The sequence below is a fragment of the Melopsittacus undulatus genome, chromosome 3 (assembly GCF_012275295.1).
Source record: "Melopsittacus undulatus isolate bMelUnd1 chromosome 3, bMelUnd1.mat.Z, whole genome shotgun sequence".
Taxonomy (NCBI): domain Eukaryota; kingdom Metazoa; phylum Chordata; class Aves; order Psittaciformes; family Psittaculidae; genus Melopsittacus; species Melopsittacus undulatus.
In genome coordinates, this window is record NC_047529.1 from 27,446,234 (window position 1) to 27,463,428 (window position 17,195).

Sequence of the window (17,195 nt, forward strand, 5' to 3'; positions counted from 1 at the left end):
AGCTGTAGCTTCTGGAGAATGGTGATCTTTGTCTTTTCCTACTTGTTAGCGTCTCTGTCAAAGAACAGAAAATTTTCAACAAAAAATTCTGTCACTTGAGGATCACTTGAGAAGATCACCTTTTAATCCCATACAGGATTAAAGTTAGATGCAAGTTAATGGTGAGGCCAATTATCTACAGTTGCTAATGATCAAAGGAAGTTTTAAAGTGCCACTGTCCACTTCATCTGTGGGCAGGTAATGCTGAATTCACCTACTACTGGAGTTCTTGCATTTTTAATGGCACATTTGAACTCTCCACTTCCATTCAGAAGATGCAAAATTAGATGATGCTCTGAGATGGGCAGGCACAGCACCCTTTTACAAGGATAATTTTCCGTTAAAATTGGAGGCTGCTTTCAAGCCCACTTTTCTTAAAACTCTATTTCTTCTAAGTGTTAATAAGACAGTACGGCATGAACAAAAGGCCATCAGAGATTGCCGGTACCTAATCAAAAGAAGAATTGCCTTTCCAAAAGATTATATTTTGTTCTTTTTTTAGGGGAAGGGAAAGGAATCAGCATCAATTGAACTGTTTCAGGTCAGGCCAGTCACCATGGCAACAAATTTTTCTGGTATTAGAAAGTATCACCTGGGAAGTGTGGTTAGCATAATAGCATCATGGATCATTTTCATATATTCACTTTAGATTTAGGCTTAAAGGAACTAAGTCCTTTTCTTCTGAAAAAGACTGCAATATAATGTACAACATACAGATCATGGGTTCAAAAAAAAGTGTGTATCAAAGAAACAAGGCAATCTCAGCCAAATGTAGGCCTTGAACATTTATGTCTGGAAGAAAGCCAAAATTAGCTACCTAATAACCTGTCCTAGACACTTTTTTCCCCATTGACTATAATCTAACAGTATTTGTCTGCTTTTCAGCTATAATTGGACGTTCAGATGCAGAATATTTCTGCAGAATATTCTGCAGAATAATAGTAACTATATTGAATTGTTTCATTTCTTGTCACATTAGATTGAGCTGTATTTAAAATATGCTGGGTTCGCTTTTAGCAGTAAGTATAAATATGTAATTTGACTACACTTGGGGATTTTCAGTCTTTAATTCTCTTCACTTTTTCCCTTTCTGGAGGTAGGCATATAGCTTCTAAAAGTGCTTAAAGAGAGCTGCTTAATAATATGGTGGATTCTTAAGTCTTTCAGAGAATTTGTTCTGATGACAAGAAGTGCTGGTTTCAGTGCAGGTATTACAGATCAAACCTGATGTGTCGAGGCAGAAAGTCAGACACACATATAAACTGCAATAAAAGTATTGAGGATTCTTCTTTTTCAGCTAAACAAGCTAAATTCATGATCAGACCAAATTGGCCAGCTACATCAACTTCACCAATTCAATCTAAATATTACACTTCAGATTAAAGCAATTTACCACAAATGCATAAATACGTATCTTGTACTTCTTTATACACAGAAGAGAAAAAGAAAACTTTTTCACAGATATCATATTGTGGGAAAGGGTGAGCCAAATTCTGATCTCTCCATAATCCATGCAACCCCTGAGCTGCCAAGTGAAACTTCTCAATATTTACAAGCTGGCAAAATGAGCTCAGGGTACAACCCAGTATACTGCATGGTGTAACACTCACCCATATAGCTGTCTGGAGAGTTTCGTTATGGACCAGGGAAGAACCATTTGGTCTGTGCAAGAATCATTGGGTGAAGTTCTTCTGTTCTTCATAAGGTCAGACTAGAAAATCAGAGTGTTCCTTTTTGGACCTGAAATCTATGAATCTATTAAATGAAAACAAATGTTATGATTAATCAAGCTGTTTTTCCTCTAACTCAGAGGGCTAGTCCTCAAAAATTAACCTTTCAAGACATGGCTATTTTGACTGTTGTTTGGTGCAGCCACTACCAAAGTGTTTAAAGGAACAAGAGATGTCAACCTTTAAGCTTCATTTTTGCATTAGCTATGTGCTGTAACTGAAATCCTGAAATCCTTACTCAGCCCTGGATTAGCTGAAGCTCAAATGAAGTAAGACCTTTGGAAGGTCTGAATAAGTAATTTCAGGGACTAGATGCAGTAAATGTTCTTAGACTGGTACCACGCAGCTGCAGTGGAGACGTGTGAGTGTCTGTCAGCTGCAGGCTGCAACAGTAGGAAGCTGAGTAATAACTAAGGGCATATGTCACACATGTGGGCAGAGTTTACCTCCTAAAATGGAAACCCCGTTGCATCATTGTTGTGTAGGTGACTGAATTATTATAACTGTGTAAGTGTAAACAGGATACATGTTTAAATATATGTATTTTAAAAATGTAAAAATTAAATATTTTTACCTGGATCCTGCACTCATTATATATTTCGCATGGCTATATGCCATGTCCAATGCATGCTGCAAATCTGAGACTCATCTGTGGGAACACAGAGCACACAAAAATAGAGATGCTTCCATCGCACAGTAAAAATATGATATCTTAACAATCTTACCCAGTGATTAAGCTATCCTAAAAATAACTATTCTCAGTCATATTAGTTGCTCGGTGTAATAATTCTGCAAATAAAGAAATAAGAATTGTTAAATCTATCTGAGGTATTGTGTAATTTGCCAACAGTTGAAATCAAACAAAATGTACAAGCTGCAAGATATACACATTTTTGTTACAAAATGTGAGCTTCATTATCACATAAAGCCTTGGAAAATGGGATTTATGAAGCTGGAGTTTTACTGTATGTAATGCAGGTTGTTTATTGTGCTTGAAACAAAGATCTGAGTAAAGATCTTTGTACCGAGGATAATATTTTCAAAGAAATTTTCAGAGCTTATTTCTCAGGCAAGATATAAAGTCAAAATACATTCTTCCTCCTTTTTTTCCCCTCATACTTATAGATCTACCAGCCTGCACTATTTTGAATCACTATAATGGAGTAAGAGACTAGAAACTTTCAGTTATTCTGAGAAAAAGTAGAAAAAAAGCAGTCATAAAGTCAGTTGAATATGAAAAAATATGCGTTATTTCACGTTTAAACATATTACAATTAACTTTTGCTGCCATTCTTCAGCCATGCATATTCCCAAACGTGCTGGTAGAATATGACCTGACAATTCACTCGGGTAAGTTTGAAATGGCAACATCTCCTGTGATCATCGAAACTAGGGATGACTGATACAGTCATTTCCTACCAGATAAAATAAAACCTTCTAATATGACTACCATCTAAATGAACATACCAGAGAATTTTATATTTGCATTGAAGGGAGTTCATGTATTGCATCATATGGTCTGTGAGAAAATGCAATATTCTGGTGCCAAATATAGCTGTCTTGCTACAGTCTTTAGGATTGTCTGGGCTGACAGAGATGACCTGCCTCTTCTGAAGATACAGCTGGAGGCCAGCCAGGTTAGTCTAGAGCATCTACCATGGCAGTAGTCATCACTTTAGTCAGCTGAATTGAGCCTGAGACATCTAACATCACACTGTATTAGCAGAAATCTACTCAATATGGTCACCAAAGAAAGCCTAGAGGGTGACTCGTGTGATTATAGATAGTAGCTAAGCAGTCAAATGAATTCTGGGTTTCAGCACTGCATTAATTACATCTCCACTGACTATAACAGGAGTCTAGATATCTAGTTCATGTGTAGATGGATATACATGGAGTCTTAATCTCAAATGGATTCCCAACTGCAGGGTTCAATACAGCCTCCCAAAACATTTCATGTAGTTTCAGATGTCAGGGCATCACTCGTGGCATCTGTTTTTTCAATAAAGGCAAGGTCTACTGTATGTCCTTTATTACATCTGCTATTGTGGGAATGTTTCAGATATATCTAGTCATATTAGCTGGCACTAAGAACATAAATTCAGGCAATTGACATAAGTCCATAACGTCTTCCTTCCATAACACCTTCAGCAACTGCTGATGCATTGCATATTGTGAATACAACATGCTGAGTCCTAATAAGGACTAAGCGTGCAGAATTGGGCAATTAATTAAGCAAACACTCATCCAGGCTGGCTGTTAGGAAGAACTCACTAGAGCCTTTAACAAACGGCAATCACCCTTCTTTTTGTCTCATCATCCATCTCCACACTCATTTAGTGGTATTTTAAATCTTTCTTGTCCATGACTGCATTGACAAAATAGATTATCAGGGGCAACCAACCCCAGACTGCCCAGAAGAGGGTCAAATTAATAAGTGGGAGGGGGTGCTCCAAAATTGTCAAGGGCAATCAGAATTAATGCTTGAGAGGAAATAAAACCAAGCAGACAAAAACCAAGAGAATGGGACTTCCCTGAGGGATGACGAAAACACTTTGGAATAATGGCTCAATTATTTAATTCTGAATTTCAGTGAAAATCCTATAAAAGAACTTAAAACACCTCTATTAGCAATAAATGAGCTCATCTTGATTAATGTTATTAAAACAATTGCCAAAGGGTTTAGTAATGATTAAGTCTTTTATCTCAGGTGATAAATTCTTAACATTCCAGCTACATTAGAATAAAGCATAAAAATAAAAGTTTATTTTAATTTTAACTTTTCTAATTTATTATCTTCTTTCTTCATTTCTCAATCAGACCCAGCAACACATGCACATTTCCACCTTAATCTTAGTAAGTGTTGCACAGAAAAAAAAAAAAAAAAGCAATAATTTTCCCACTGTTTCAGCTTAGGTGTTTCAATGTCTTCTTCCCGCTAAATTTGGGCACTATTCAAAGCACCAAATTAGAATATTAATCTCTCTAACAATTCTTTAACAGTTAAAGGTGTGGGATGGCTCAGTCACAGAGTCTGACCCACTGTCTGACTGCATGTGTTTCTTTGCACTGATCTGTCTTAAACATTGTCAAATGCCTACATTTAGGTGGATGAATCCCAGTCTTCAAACCCTGTATAGGCATGCAATTAGAGTAAGAATCAAAGGGCAGCCGAAACAATTAAAAAGACCCCTGTTGACTTCAGTGCTGATTGTACTGGAAGTTGAGAAGCATGTTTGACAGTTTCCACATCCATTGCATGGTGTCCTAGCTTTTCCCTCTCAGGGTCTCAGAAGAAGTATGAGTTTTGTCTGTGACACACACATCAAGGAGCCAGGACACAGTAGTTCTACACCACGCAAGAGCAAGCTATCTCAATGTATGGAGAAGGTTTGTCCTCACCCACCTCCATCCCCACAGAATGCCAAGGACACAGCCATGGTGCTGCCTTCCTCTGCCAGTGTCAGCTATGGGCCATGTCAGAGAAAGCCATGCTGTCTTTCTAAGGTAGCTCTGCTGCCACTGTGGATCATAACAGCCAGGGAAATTCCAACAATGCTGTCTACAGGATATGAGATCTCACTCTCAAGTAGCTCTAAGTGCTCAGAACCTTTGCATATAAGTACTATTTGAGGAGGACAAAATGTGCAGGAAGTTTTTATTTGTATGGGTCAAACCTCAGTGTGAGAAAGAGAAGTGGCTGAACTTCAGCAGGTGACTAAAGCCAGACAGCACATCACCTTCTTAGAACTTCAGAACTTACAATTTTTTTCACTCATATGTGTATGTGCATGTACTAAAAGCCTTCATTCCCTCCATCCCAATAAGTGTGCCTTGATGTCACTCTACTGATGGTGGGTACAAAAGATTTTGCTGTTTTCAGGTTCAAATGGTGTGGTATGCATGTCAGAATTCCTTAAGAAGGTCCTTACTTACTTTTCTGAAGCTCCTTTGACATGCCAGCAGGCATTTTCTTCAGTCAGGGTTGAGAGCAAACTGTGACTCATGAGTACTCAAGCTGTGTTCCACTGACAATGATAGGAGGCTGCTTTTTCTTATCTTTTCTGTTGCAGGCTCTTCTGGCTGCATGAGGGCACACTGAGGTTTACCCTTGGAGAGACATAAAAGGGAGATTTATGAGGCTTTCTTCTCCTGTGCAGTCAGATTAACTGTAGTCCTTATCACTGAGATACTATACAGATATCTCAGTGAAAGCCCTTGGAGACAGGTGCAGACGGCACCATTGCCCTTCTTATTGTTCTTTGTGTACATGGCATCTCTTCCTCAGAGGCACTGGGATTATGGTGCCTATGTGGCAAGGAGATCTGAGGATCTCCTATTCTCAGGCAGACACAACACAGAGAACTGAAGGCAACCTGTGAAAAGCAGACACAGTAGAGTTAAAGCCACCAGCTGCAAACCCAGCATCTCACATGAGCACATACAACCTCTGGTGAAGCCTACATGGTCACAGCTGAGCTGTTCTAACCGGTTATGGCACATCTGCATGGACCTCTGTCACTCACCACACAGTGCCTCCAGCTCTTCATTCAAGGCCCTGTAGACATCAGTACTTCCTTGTGTTTTTCCCAGGGAAACTCACCATGGATGGATACAGCAATACACAGGATAAGGGTCATGATAGCAGCTCCCTTTATTGACACTAAGAAATGCTGAAGTGGAAAGAAAAAGGTGGCTTCAGCCCTGTTAGGTCTCTTGGTCAACCTGCTTCCCCATAGTGTTATCAAGTTCTTAGAGATGCTGATAAAGAGCTTACTTGATCTGAAGTGACCTTTGCTCAAAGGTTTCTGATGCTATCTGTGTGCCTGTATATGGAACAGCTCTTGCTCTGTAAAAAGGGAAGTGTTGAAGAAACATGAGCCTGTAAATGCAGACTGGAAAGAAGTGCCAAGGGATTTCATGAAATAAAAATAAACCCAAACAATTTTTAATTACTTTCTCTAACAGAGTTAAACGTTTTTAAAAAGTTACTCAGGAGTTGTGCAAAACCGCTGGTTTTCCACTTCCTGACGTTTCTCCAACAACTTGAAAGATTTGATGAATTCTCTGGAAATGCATAAAGTGTGGAATAAAGCATTTTACAGATCTTTTTCTTTCATCCCACATTTTGCAATATGTAGCCATTATTGCAGAGCAGTTTGCAGTGTGCTTGTCTTCACCAAAGCTTCTGCAAAATGTCCTTATTTGTTGGTGGTGAAAAACCCCTTGATGTTTCAGTAGTTTCTCCATACATGCCAATGAGCTGGCAGCAATGTGTGCTTTCTTGCAGTTTTCTGGAAAATACATCCTATTCTAGTTCACAGACTTTGACTCCTAAGGTCCCATCTGACCTCTGAATTTATTTCTGTCTGGCTCTAGTCTCCTATTGAACTCTACTTTCCTCTTTCTCACACAGCATTTACTTTCTATCTTACAACTCTCTCCCTGTCCAGTTTCTTCTGGATGTTTTCCTTCTATCCAAAATAAAGATTCCCAGTCCTGATGGTGAGCCCTGTACAGCCCACAGGGGTCTGTCCAGCCACATCCATAATAGCAAGTTAGGTAGAGCCAGGGCACACACACAGACTTCCACCATCTGAACCAGAGAATGGTTGCAGCAGTACTAGAAGCATTTCTGATATGGACCAGCCAGCATCCTCCAAAGAGTTCTGGGCACAACTAGGGATGTTGCACAGTGCAGGGACTAGACTAGACCAGGGACTATTCACCAGGCAGGTTAAATGCAGCCATCCTGTTCTGAAGGCAAAGACACTTTAACAGTACTGATGCTGCCAGATTCAGGGACAGAGAATGAGACCTCAACACCTTTGCCCTGCTGCATGTATGCAAACAAAAGCAGGCATACCAAAGGCCGTTTACCTGTCCTGGCTATTGAATGTGTCTCCCTCCTTCAGAAGGACATGTGCCCACTTGTGAACACACACAAACACTGTTTGCAAATGTTCAGGTTTTCCGGAACCCTATTCCCCATCCAGATACTCCCCATACCAACAAAATACCCTTCAGTGAGGACAGCTGGATTGTGCCAGGTGACTACTGGCACTCAGGTGTTGGTAAATTCCCACTGAGAAGTAATGCTGAATTTGGATGTAGGTGATTTTCCCCAATTAAAACTAGCGGGTCTGTGCTTTCTGCACGGGGTTAGGCAACATGAAAAAATAGAAGAGTCTCACTCAATTGCACAAGCTCCATGAACAATTAGTAACTCAGCGAGGAAAGAAATCATGAACCAAATCGTAGGAAATGGCAGTGGAGCTGGAAAGATGACATCATAGTTTATTGGACTTATTTAAACATCTTAGACATATGTGCAAAGCTCAGTGGAGAACTCCATTGCTACATGCCAGTGAAAAGTAGCTTTTCATTCAGGATCAAGTCACATATCCTTCTGACTTCACACTGGAGTGCTTTACTCATCTTTTTATACATGGCAGCTAAATAAAGCTTCTGTCACAATTAGCTGCTCTGAAACAACCTTGGGTATCACATGATGATGCATATGCTTTAGCTGATGTGCATCCGGAGAGAAAGCTAACCAGAACCACAGGATATTTCAGACCTCAGGGGGAGGGAAGTGAGCAACTCTGCTGTGGAAAGTAGCTGGATGTTATCCAGCTACTCCAGGCCAGTTAGTCATGAATATCCTGCTTTGGCCACAGTGGGGTTGTGGAGGAAGCAGGCTCACAACAATTGGGAAAGGTTTGTAACCACAGGAGTCAAATGAATGAAGCCAAGAGGCTGCCAAGTGATGCAATTCATGGGGAAGAAAAAAAAATGAAAAGAAGAAGGGGGGGAGAAAACCCTCCTCAGCTCCTACACAGGAGCATTCATCATTCTCTGTGACCTTCCAGGAATGTGCTGACAGACACAAAGCGTTTTGTGTGACATTGTGCCAGTGAACTGGAATGACTGCTGCTCGCAGCATTGTTTCCTAACAGCAGGGCACCATCTCCTGGAGGCTGCAAGGTCCGGCCCGACGCTCCCGGAGCGGTGCGGGGCGGCCTGGAGGGGGGGAACCAGGCACCAGCCTTTTGAAAGCAATTTAGGGTCCCCCAAAAATAATCCAGTGTTCAGACCCCATATTAAAACCAGCCGTTGCCTCAATTAAGCTCAGGCGCCTGAGAGCCCAAGAGGGGAGTCGGAAGGGAGAGAGTGGTTCTGTGCTGGGACTGGATGGAGCTGGGGAAGACCTCTCAGGAATGTGGTAACTGCAGGGGTGGCCCACAGAGATGATGAGCAGAGTACTGCTCATCAGCACTGCACATCCACTGCTGGACAGACAGAGAAGGAAATAGTGTCTTACAAAGAGAACAAAGTATGTTTCTTACCTTCATGGGGGTTTTCCTACAGGGATGAAGATACATCTGTGCATTTTTTGTCCCAAATGATCCATTTGATCCTCCACCTTCAAGTTTGCTGCCTTTGCTGCTGCTATGGTACTTGCAGTGCTGGCAGCTGTAAACCAGTGTCTCCTGGAGCCACCAGAACCTAAGAGCAATTACTTCTTTCTACAGAATTTCAGAGTGAAATGCACTTTTGGTTTAGGTTCATTTTATGAAGGGAAAGAAAAATGAGGCATATGTATTGGACACAGGCATATGTGCTGACTCTTTTTGAAACTTAGCAGAGAAATTATTAGGACACCATTTCCCATTGATGTATCCATTAGGTTCCTCAGGCTGTCTTGGCTATACCATGCTTTATTTCTGCTGTGCAGTGTTGTGTCCCCACCACTGTGGCATCAACAAAGAAAAACCCCAGTCCCCACAAGCCTACAGGAATGTCCCACTCCCTGCTCATGAACACTTGTCAGGAAAGGGGGAAACCCAGACCTTCAGCATCCCACAGGGCTGGGAAAGCAGAGGGAGAAGGAGGAGCACCCAACTAGGTCACCAGCTTGGCAAACAGCCACTTCACCAGCTTTTCACATGGATGGAAAAGACTGCTGAAGGTACAAGGATGGGACAGTTGGGGTGACTGAACATTTATTGCAGGAAAACCCCTAGGGTTGTCCCAACAGGGCCCTACGCCATCAGCACATGAGCAGTGCTGTCCACAGCACTGACAGATACAGGCAATCGTATAGCCAGGTAAATATGAAAACGTCTCCTGTGAGCCTTAGCCTACACCAAGCAGTCAAGCTCCCAGAGCTGTCTGCTAGGAACAGGAAAATTCAGTCATGCTACCAAAATCACTCTGCCAGTAAAAGTGATGCAGAAGGGGACAGAGTTGGGGCAGCAGGCACCTTCCCTTCAGCTGTGCCTCTGATGAGGACTTGGCTGCCTGGGTGCAGCCAGTGGGGCTGTAGCAGCATGGTGTTTGCAGACACTGCTCTGCCATAGGTACCATGAGCAGAAGCATCCAGGCATCAGTGTATGACTAGGAGCACAAGCTGCTCACCATCAGTTGAAGGGTGGCTGGGCAGCCAGGTTTCTTTACCCCTTCCTTACTCCTTACCTTTCCTGCAACACTTCCAGCACATCACACCATGCAAAGAGAGAGGTAGTAGGAGTAGGGCAGTGGCACATGGCATTAGGCTGCCCTTAGCACCATGGTGTCTGCCTTGCCAAGGTCTTCGACTGCCAGGCTGGCAATTCAGAGGATGCAGGACAGCAGCAAAGTCTTGCTGCAGCTACAGGCAGTGCAGCCCTAACTGCTCAAAGGGTATGGCTGCTCTCGGCCAGACCTTGTGCCTGAGCAGACCTAGGGCTCAGCAGCCACACAGTCAGGAGGAGAGGAACCTGCCCAACAGAGGAATAGATGTGGATAGGGAGGTTCTGGAGATCCTGCACACAGCTGGGGTTGCACACTGAGGAATCCCATGTGTCTTGGTGGATTTCAATATGGCAGAATGGAATAGGCTCATCTGAACAAGAAGAAATAAAATAAAGTTACAATAAGATGTACAAGGAGTTGCTGGCTACACTATGTCCTCCACAGAGACAGTGGGTCACCTGGCCAAAGCCACAGAGAGGACACAGGCAGGGGATAAGAAGATAGAGCCAGGGAAGGTAGCCAGTACAGGAATGAGTGCAGGATTTCAGCCCAGGCTCAGAGAGGTAGGATGTGGGGAAGCAGTGGGAGGAAATAATAGATGCTACAACCCTCTAATAAAAAGAGAGTAGAAGATGCCAAAATAAACTCACTCTTCTGTCCTTGCCTGGAGCTAAATTTTCAGGACCACCTGGGTGATGAAGCGACCAGTCAGGTAGAGATGTAGGATTCACAGCACCTCTGTGTAGCACTGTCTCTGGAAAACCGGGTGCTCAGTGATGCCCAGTGTACTTTAAAGAATCTGGGCTTCTCACTTCAAAACCAAACACACTGCTTCATTTCTCACACTCCAGCTGCAGCCCTCAGTTTCCCACCGCTGTCCCTGGCTGCGTCACAAGGCTGTTCCCATGCCCCTCACTAACTTGCTTCTTGGCATACACTTCTGGGAACAGCCATCCGTGTGCCCTATGTATCTGGAAGTATGTGATCCTGGGCAAGTGCCTTATACCCTGTATGGCATGGATCAGACTTGCTGGGAACAGTTCCCAGGGACTTCCTCAGTAATTGCCCAGTGGTCTCTTACAGTGTTTATTGGAAAATGGGGAGACAATCAAAGCAAACCTGTAGTGAAGCATAAAAAGATCCGATCTAATCTAAGCTGTGGGTAACAGCCTGGCCAGACAGACTAAAAGCTTCCAGTTACAATTCATTTAAGAGACTAACTTCCTCCTATTCTGTGCCTGATGCAATAGCTGACTTTTATGAGATAATCAGCCAGAGCTCTCCAGCTATCTAAGGGAAGGCTTTACCTCCCAGTGAGCAATGAAACACTAAGCCCACATGGTGTCAAATGGCATCATTTAACTGATGGTAGTTTGCACCAGGTGACATCAAAGATCTGACTCGGTATCTGCAAAGGCAGTGTTAGTGAAAGGTAATACTAACATCCACTAAGTAACCGGGGGTTGTGGCAGCACAGCACCAGAAAGTCTACGAAATAAAGACTACTGCCAGTCTGCTTGAGACTTTCATCTCCGGGTGTCCCAAGCCTTTTGTGCTTGCTACTACCTGTGAATCATTCCTCCGTATATACAGACAACAGAGTTGTGCCCACCGCTGCAAAACACAGACTGAGCTCCCACAACCATTTCATTTATTTGTGCTGAAGGTCTAGAAAACTGACACAATGCTTTTTAAAAACAAGGTTATGGATGTTACGATTTATCAGAAAAGCTGGGCTACCACGCTGTAGTAAAGAAATGAACACAACGTTTTCTTTATCATAAAATCAAAGCATATTGCACTCAATAACTGCCAATTTCTTTTTTCTCATTCCACATATATTAGGACATGGAAAATTGGTATGGGGAGGCTTTTAAGGAGGAAATTGCATCTTAAATTTTTAAATATATTTCCATAACTTCCAAGCTTTTCAAGAGTTCCTGATGAATTAGAGGATCTTAATCCTGAGAGCTGAATTTAAACAACCATAAAAGGACTTAAATTTCAGATGATGGGTGCTCAGCCATTCTGAAATTCAGGCGTTATTACAATGTTTCCAGTTAGGCACCCAAAGTCATTAGTCACTTCTGAAAACCTTGGCATTGAGTAAAAGAGAAAATCTCCAACTGAGCTAACATCCTTCATGCACAGTCTCGTAAAACAAAGACTAGAAAAAAATGTCCTAAAGCCTATGAGTGAGTCAATCTCATTCACTGTGACTGTGGTAAGCTGTAAATTATTTTTATTTAATAATAGCTAATACCTGGCTTTTATACAGTATTTTTTTTATCAGGGGGCTATAAATGTATTATAATCTTTAAATGCAGCATCGTGGAGCCATTAGTACAAGAATTTAGTCAGTGTAGACAGACCATCATAGCAAAAGAATCCGTCTAAACAAACTATACACCAAAGTATTTGCTGCTTAGAAGACAATGGGAAATTTTAAGCGGGCAAGAATTCTGATGCCTTTCTCACATATTATTCTTGAGAATGCATTTCTCAATCAGATCAAAGACAGTTGTGATATTATTTCTTTCTCTGGTTTCTTTTGGATCCTCCTCCACTAAGCCAAAGGGAAGGAGGTTGTATTGCAGACCTCAGCATCAAGCTTTCTATCCTGTTCTGCAGAGCAAAAAAGGGGGGGTGTTGGTTGCAAGGTGTCACCCAGGACCACTTTGCAAAGTGGTTTGTATAGGTGTTTACTCAGGGCTGTACCTGAAACAACTTCAGGGCCCATAAGGCACAGGAATTGACTCAACAGCAGAGGGGCCAAAATCATCCTCAGCACCACCGCTTTCAGCGTGAGGCATTTAAATATCCTGGGGTACTTACTGGGGCACTGGCAGTTTGGCTGCAGGAGCAGACTCACTCAGGGCATGCCAGCATTGTGTTCCTGCTGGCCAGACTTGTTTTACCATGGTGCAACCTGCTACCAGATGAGCTACCACATGCCTGCAAGGACCTGATCAAGCAGAGGAGCCACTTGGCAGATGGGTCTGGCTTTTATATTCAACACTTTCAACCTTGAGTGGCCAGCAGGCACCAGCACTGGGCTGTAATACAGGAAAGCCGAAGCAATGGTGGTTGACCAAGCAAGACCACATTTCATCCAGCACAGCAGGTCCGTGCCAGATCCATCACCTTGCAGCTTAGATAAGCCCCGAACTGAGCTTAAACTGTGCTGAGCAATACTTCTCTCACCACAATATTTTTGCTGCCTGGGGCCAAGTTTCCTAAATACTCTTACATGGGGTTGAAAGTATGTGCAAAGCCAGGCTAGAGCTGCAAATGGAACCAGTCATCTGGCTCCTATATGAGGCCCTTATAAAGGTCACTTTATAAGTATTTTTGTAAGTGATGTTACACAGCTTTTCTGCACAAGCCCATTGCATCATTACTCCTAGCTAAAACAGGTTGCTGGACTGGGTAGGCTGAGGGCTGATTTAGGTAGGGCAGCTCCAGCAGTTTTCAAGAATTTAATAAATAAAGTGAGTCCTTGTAAAACCTTTGCAGACAGCCTTGGTGCCATCAGCGACTATCATTTTGTTCCTGCCACAACCCTACAGCCTAGCCTCCTGGCAACAGAGAAGCAGATGAGCATATAGGCAGGATCAGGCCTGATGCAACCCCATCTTATAGTCATCTGAAATAGAAACAGACCCTGAGACTGGCACACAAAACAAGCAAGTCTTAAGGAAGGTAAGGATAAATCATTTAGGAAAAGAGCACAATTTGAAATGCAAGTACAGGTCTCCAGGAAAGGAGAGAGGAATGGATGCAAAAGAAGAGAGAAATATGTAAAAGGCAATAATCCATCCAAAACACCAAAGCGAATGTGCTGGATAGATGCAGTCAATACAGTTTTCTGGATATTTTCTTCCAAACCCAAACTTAGAATTCTGTGGTTATGTGTTAGCTTTATATATTCATTTAGTACTCAAACCGAGTCTGTCTCATTTTTACCTAGTTTTAGAAGATGGAGTTTCATTTGCTTTGCAAATAAGATTTTCTTTTAATGTAAAATGATTCCAGATAAAAAAAAAAAAAGCCCACACCTGACAAATTGTCACATAAAATCTTTAAAATGCATTTTAAGGAGTTAATGACTACAACACATTTGTATAGCTCACCATTAAAATACTTTTTAATCCCCAAGTGCAAAATATGAAATAGTCACATACGACAAAATATTTCTCAAAAAAAATAACATAAAAATTATTATCCTACTCCTGAAAATAGGCAATGGTTTTATTTGGCTATGTGCTTATACCTCTTGAATTTATTAAGTGTTTGCTTACCACTATGGATGGTCATGCATGTGGTTATCACTAATACATACCTGTCAGTTTCACAGGTAAATCAGCAGGTAGCTAATTTGACCAGACAGCTGAAATCTTCCATTTTTATTTTTTTCTAAGTAAGAACTGCAATCAGAATGTTATTTCCAGGCATGGTTGGTGCTGTTACCTGCAGTATTCCCTGCTGGACACTCTCTCTCAAAAGGCAATGTTTAGAAATTCACATTAGCCAAAACTCCACTTCTGTGTTTGTCACAGGTACATTTTGGAAGTGGTATCCCTGAGTCAACACCCATCTTGCTGTATTTTAATGAACGGTGTGAGCCCTTCTGATTGGCATAAGAACCCATGTTTTCAAATCCAGCCAGAGCTAACACCATATATATCCCCTTTCACATGAGTACCTGGACAGCAGTGACCTGGACACCACACCACTGCCATTATTCAATGGATGTTGTAAGTAGCCAGAGTTTCTGAAAGCCAATCTTTATTTCATAGGTAGCTAAAAATACATAGGAACAGGCTTTCTTATGAGCTAGAGCCCTATAGCCTCCCCATTCTGCCCACATGCCAGTGCCCCCAGCTATTTCATTTTCTTCCCTGCAGTAGGGCTTTGGAAGTGCTCTGGTACAGAACTGCATCACTGTCACTTAGCAACCTTTGCTGTGTTCCCTAAATTCAGTGTTATATTGGGGAATTCATGTAAGTTCAGCATTTCTAACCAAATCAAAGGTTTTTCCCTCTATCATGAGATAATTAAAGTGTAACAATTAAAGTTTAAAATAAACCTGAGAGCTGTTTCTCACTGATAGAATCAGAAACTAGTAAAAACTGATCTCAGATTCTGCTGCCAGTTACTGAGATTGCGTTTGTGTAATTTTAGCTTCCTGCCTGCTTACTGTGAGAGGACATGGCTGAGCTGGAGGTCTTGCCTTGGAAATTACCTTTTCCAGAGCCTTCATCAAGTCTTAGCTACACTTATAGTTGAGTACGGTAAGAACAACTTTAGTGGGAGATGCGATTGTTTCCTGACATCTATATCAGTGTAACTTTTACATTGGATGAATTTCAGCACTACGGTTCATTTCTCTTTTTAATGCAAATAATAATCATTATTGTCATGTATACATGAGAAAATTTGAAGCAGCATAACTTGCTTATGAGAGGCTTGCTCAGATTCAACAGTGCACACATGGGTCATGCAGCAATATTTTTTGCATACATCAAGAAAGGGACTATTAAAAAATATGGCCCAGCAGCCCTGAATGGTAGAAAATGGCTGTAAATGCCTGCTCCTCTCCTGAGCTGACTGTGTGTGATGGCCATCCTTCTGCACCTCTTTACTCTCTCCACCAGTAACCAGCCCACCCTTGGCTTCCTTTCCCTTGGCTGATGCAGGTAGTTCAGGGTGGGGAGAGAAACTGAGGCAAGGCTGCATGTGACCAGAGACACCTTGTAATGGGCATCAGGCAGTAGGAGAGCTTCAAGAGGACCATGTATGTGTACAAAGCAGGATGCTGGTCCTCAGGTGAATCAATAAGGGTCAGGATGCAGCTGGGACTAAAAGCAAGAGCTGGCTAAGCCGGCTCCGTGGGTACAAGTCCTTCTAAGCCCACCCGATAGAAGAGGCTCCACATGCCTGGCTGAGAACATCCCCCCAAGCAGCCCCGGGAGGCACAAACAGGAGACACAGGTGTGTCAGGCTCTCTGAGTGGTATTTTTCCCACAAGAGAGCACTAAAAGGGGAAAGGAGAAGCTGGCTCCTTCATGGCTGAGATTTGCTCTGCAAGGCTGCTCCTTGCCTGCCACCCTCCTCCTATGTTGCAACACAGGAAATTTGCTTCTGCTAACACCTGGTGTTGTTTCAAACAGCCAGATGGTCCTAACCTCAGTCTCCAGTAATTGATGGCCTACTTGTCTAACCCTGTAACTATCTCTCACTTTAGACACAGATGCTGCATTTCTCTAAATACCATTCCACATTAAAACATCCTACCTTCCTGTTTCACATATCAATCAATGCAGCAACTCTCACAGAAACCAGCTATGGCCTGTGTAAACAAGGATACAGTGGGTGTAAGCAAGCAGAGATAAAATTATGCAGGCTTACATTACAAACTGGATGCACAGCTGAAGGATTTAGACTCACATTGAAATATTACCTGGGACATAACCAGCAGGCAAGCAAACATTATGCAATGACCCCAAGGGCAGATTCCCTGTTTGGACTTAGCCCACAAAACCCAGGATGCCCTGGTATATACTACTCTCTTACAATAACTAACACCAATTTGGTGCTCCAGTTTCATATGATGGCATCTCATATGTGCTAATGCCTCATCTTCAGGGCATGGCTTGGACAGAGAACTGCCACATCCCCATTTTGTGCTCAGAGAACTGAGGCATAAAGCACATTGAAGGATTCACCTCAGGCAACACAAGATGTCTGTGGCAGGGCATAGGCTGGATCCTGTTCCTAACTTGAGGCCAGGTTTTTGCTTCCCAATCAGTCCTTCCATCTCAGGCAGATGGTTTTGATCCTGTGATTTCCTTACTTGTGGTACGTCACTGCTCACAGTCTCATCTGGATGTGGTTAGAGCCATGCTC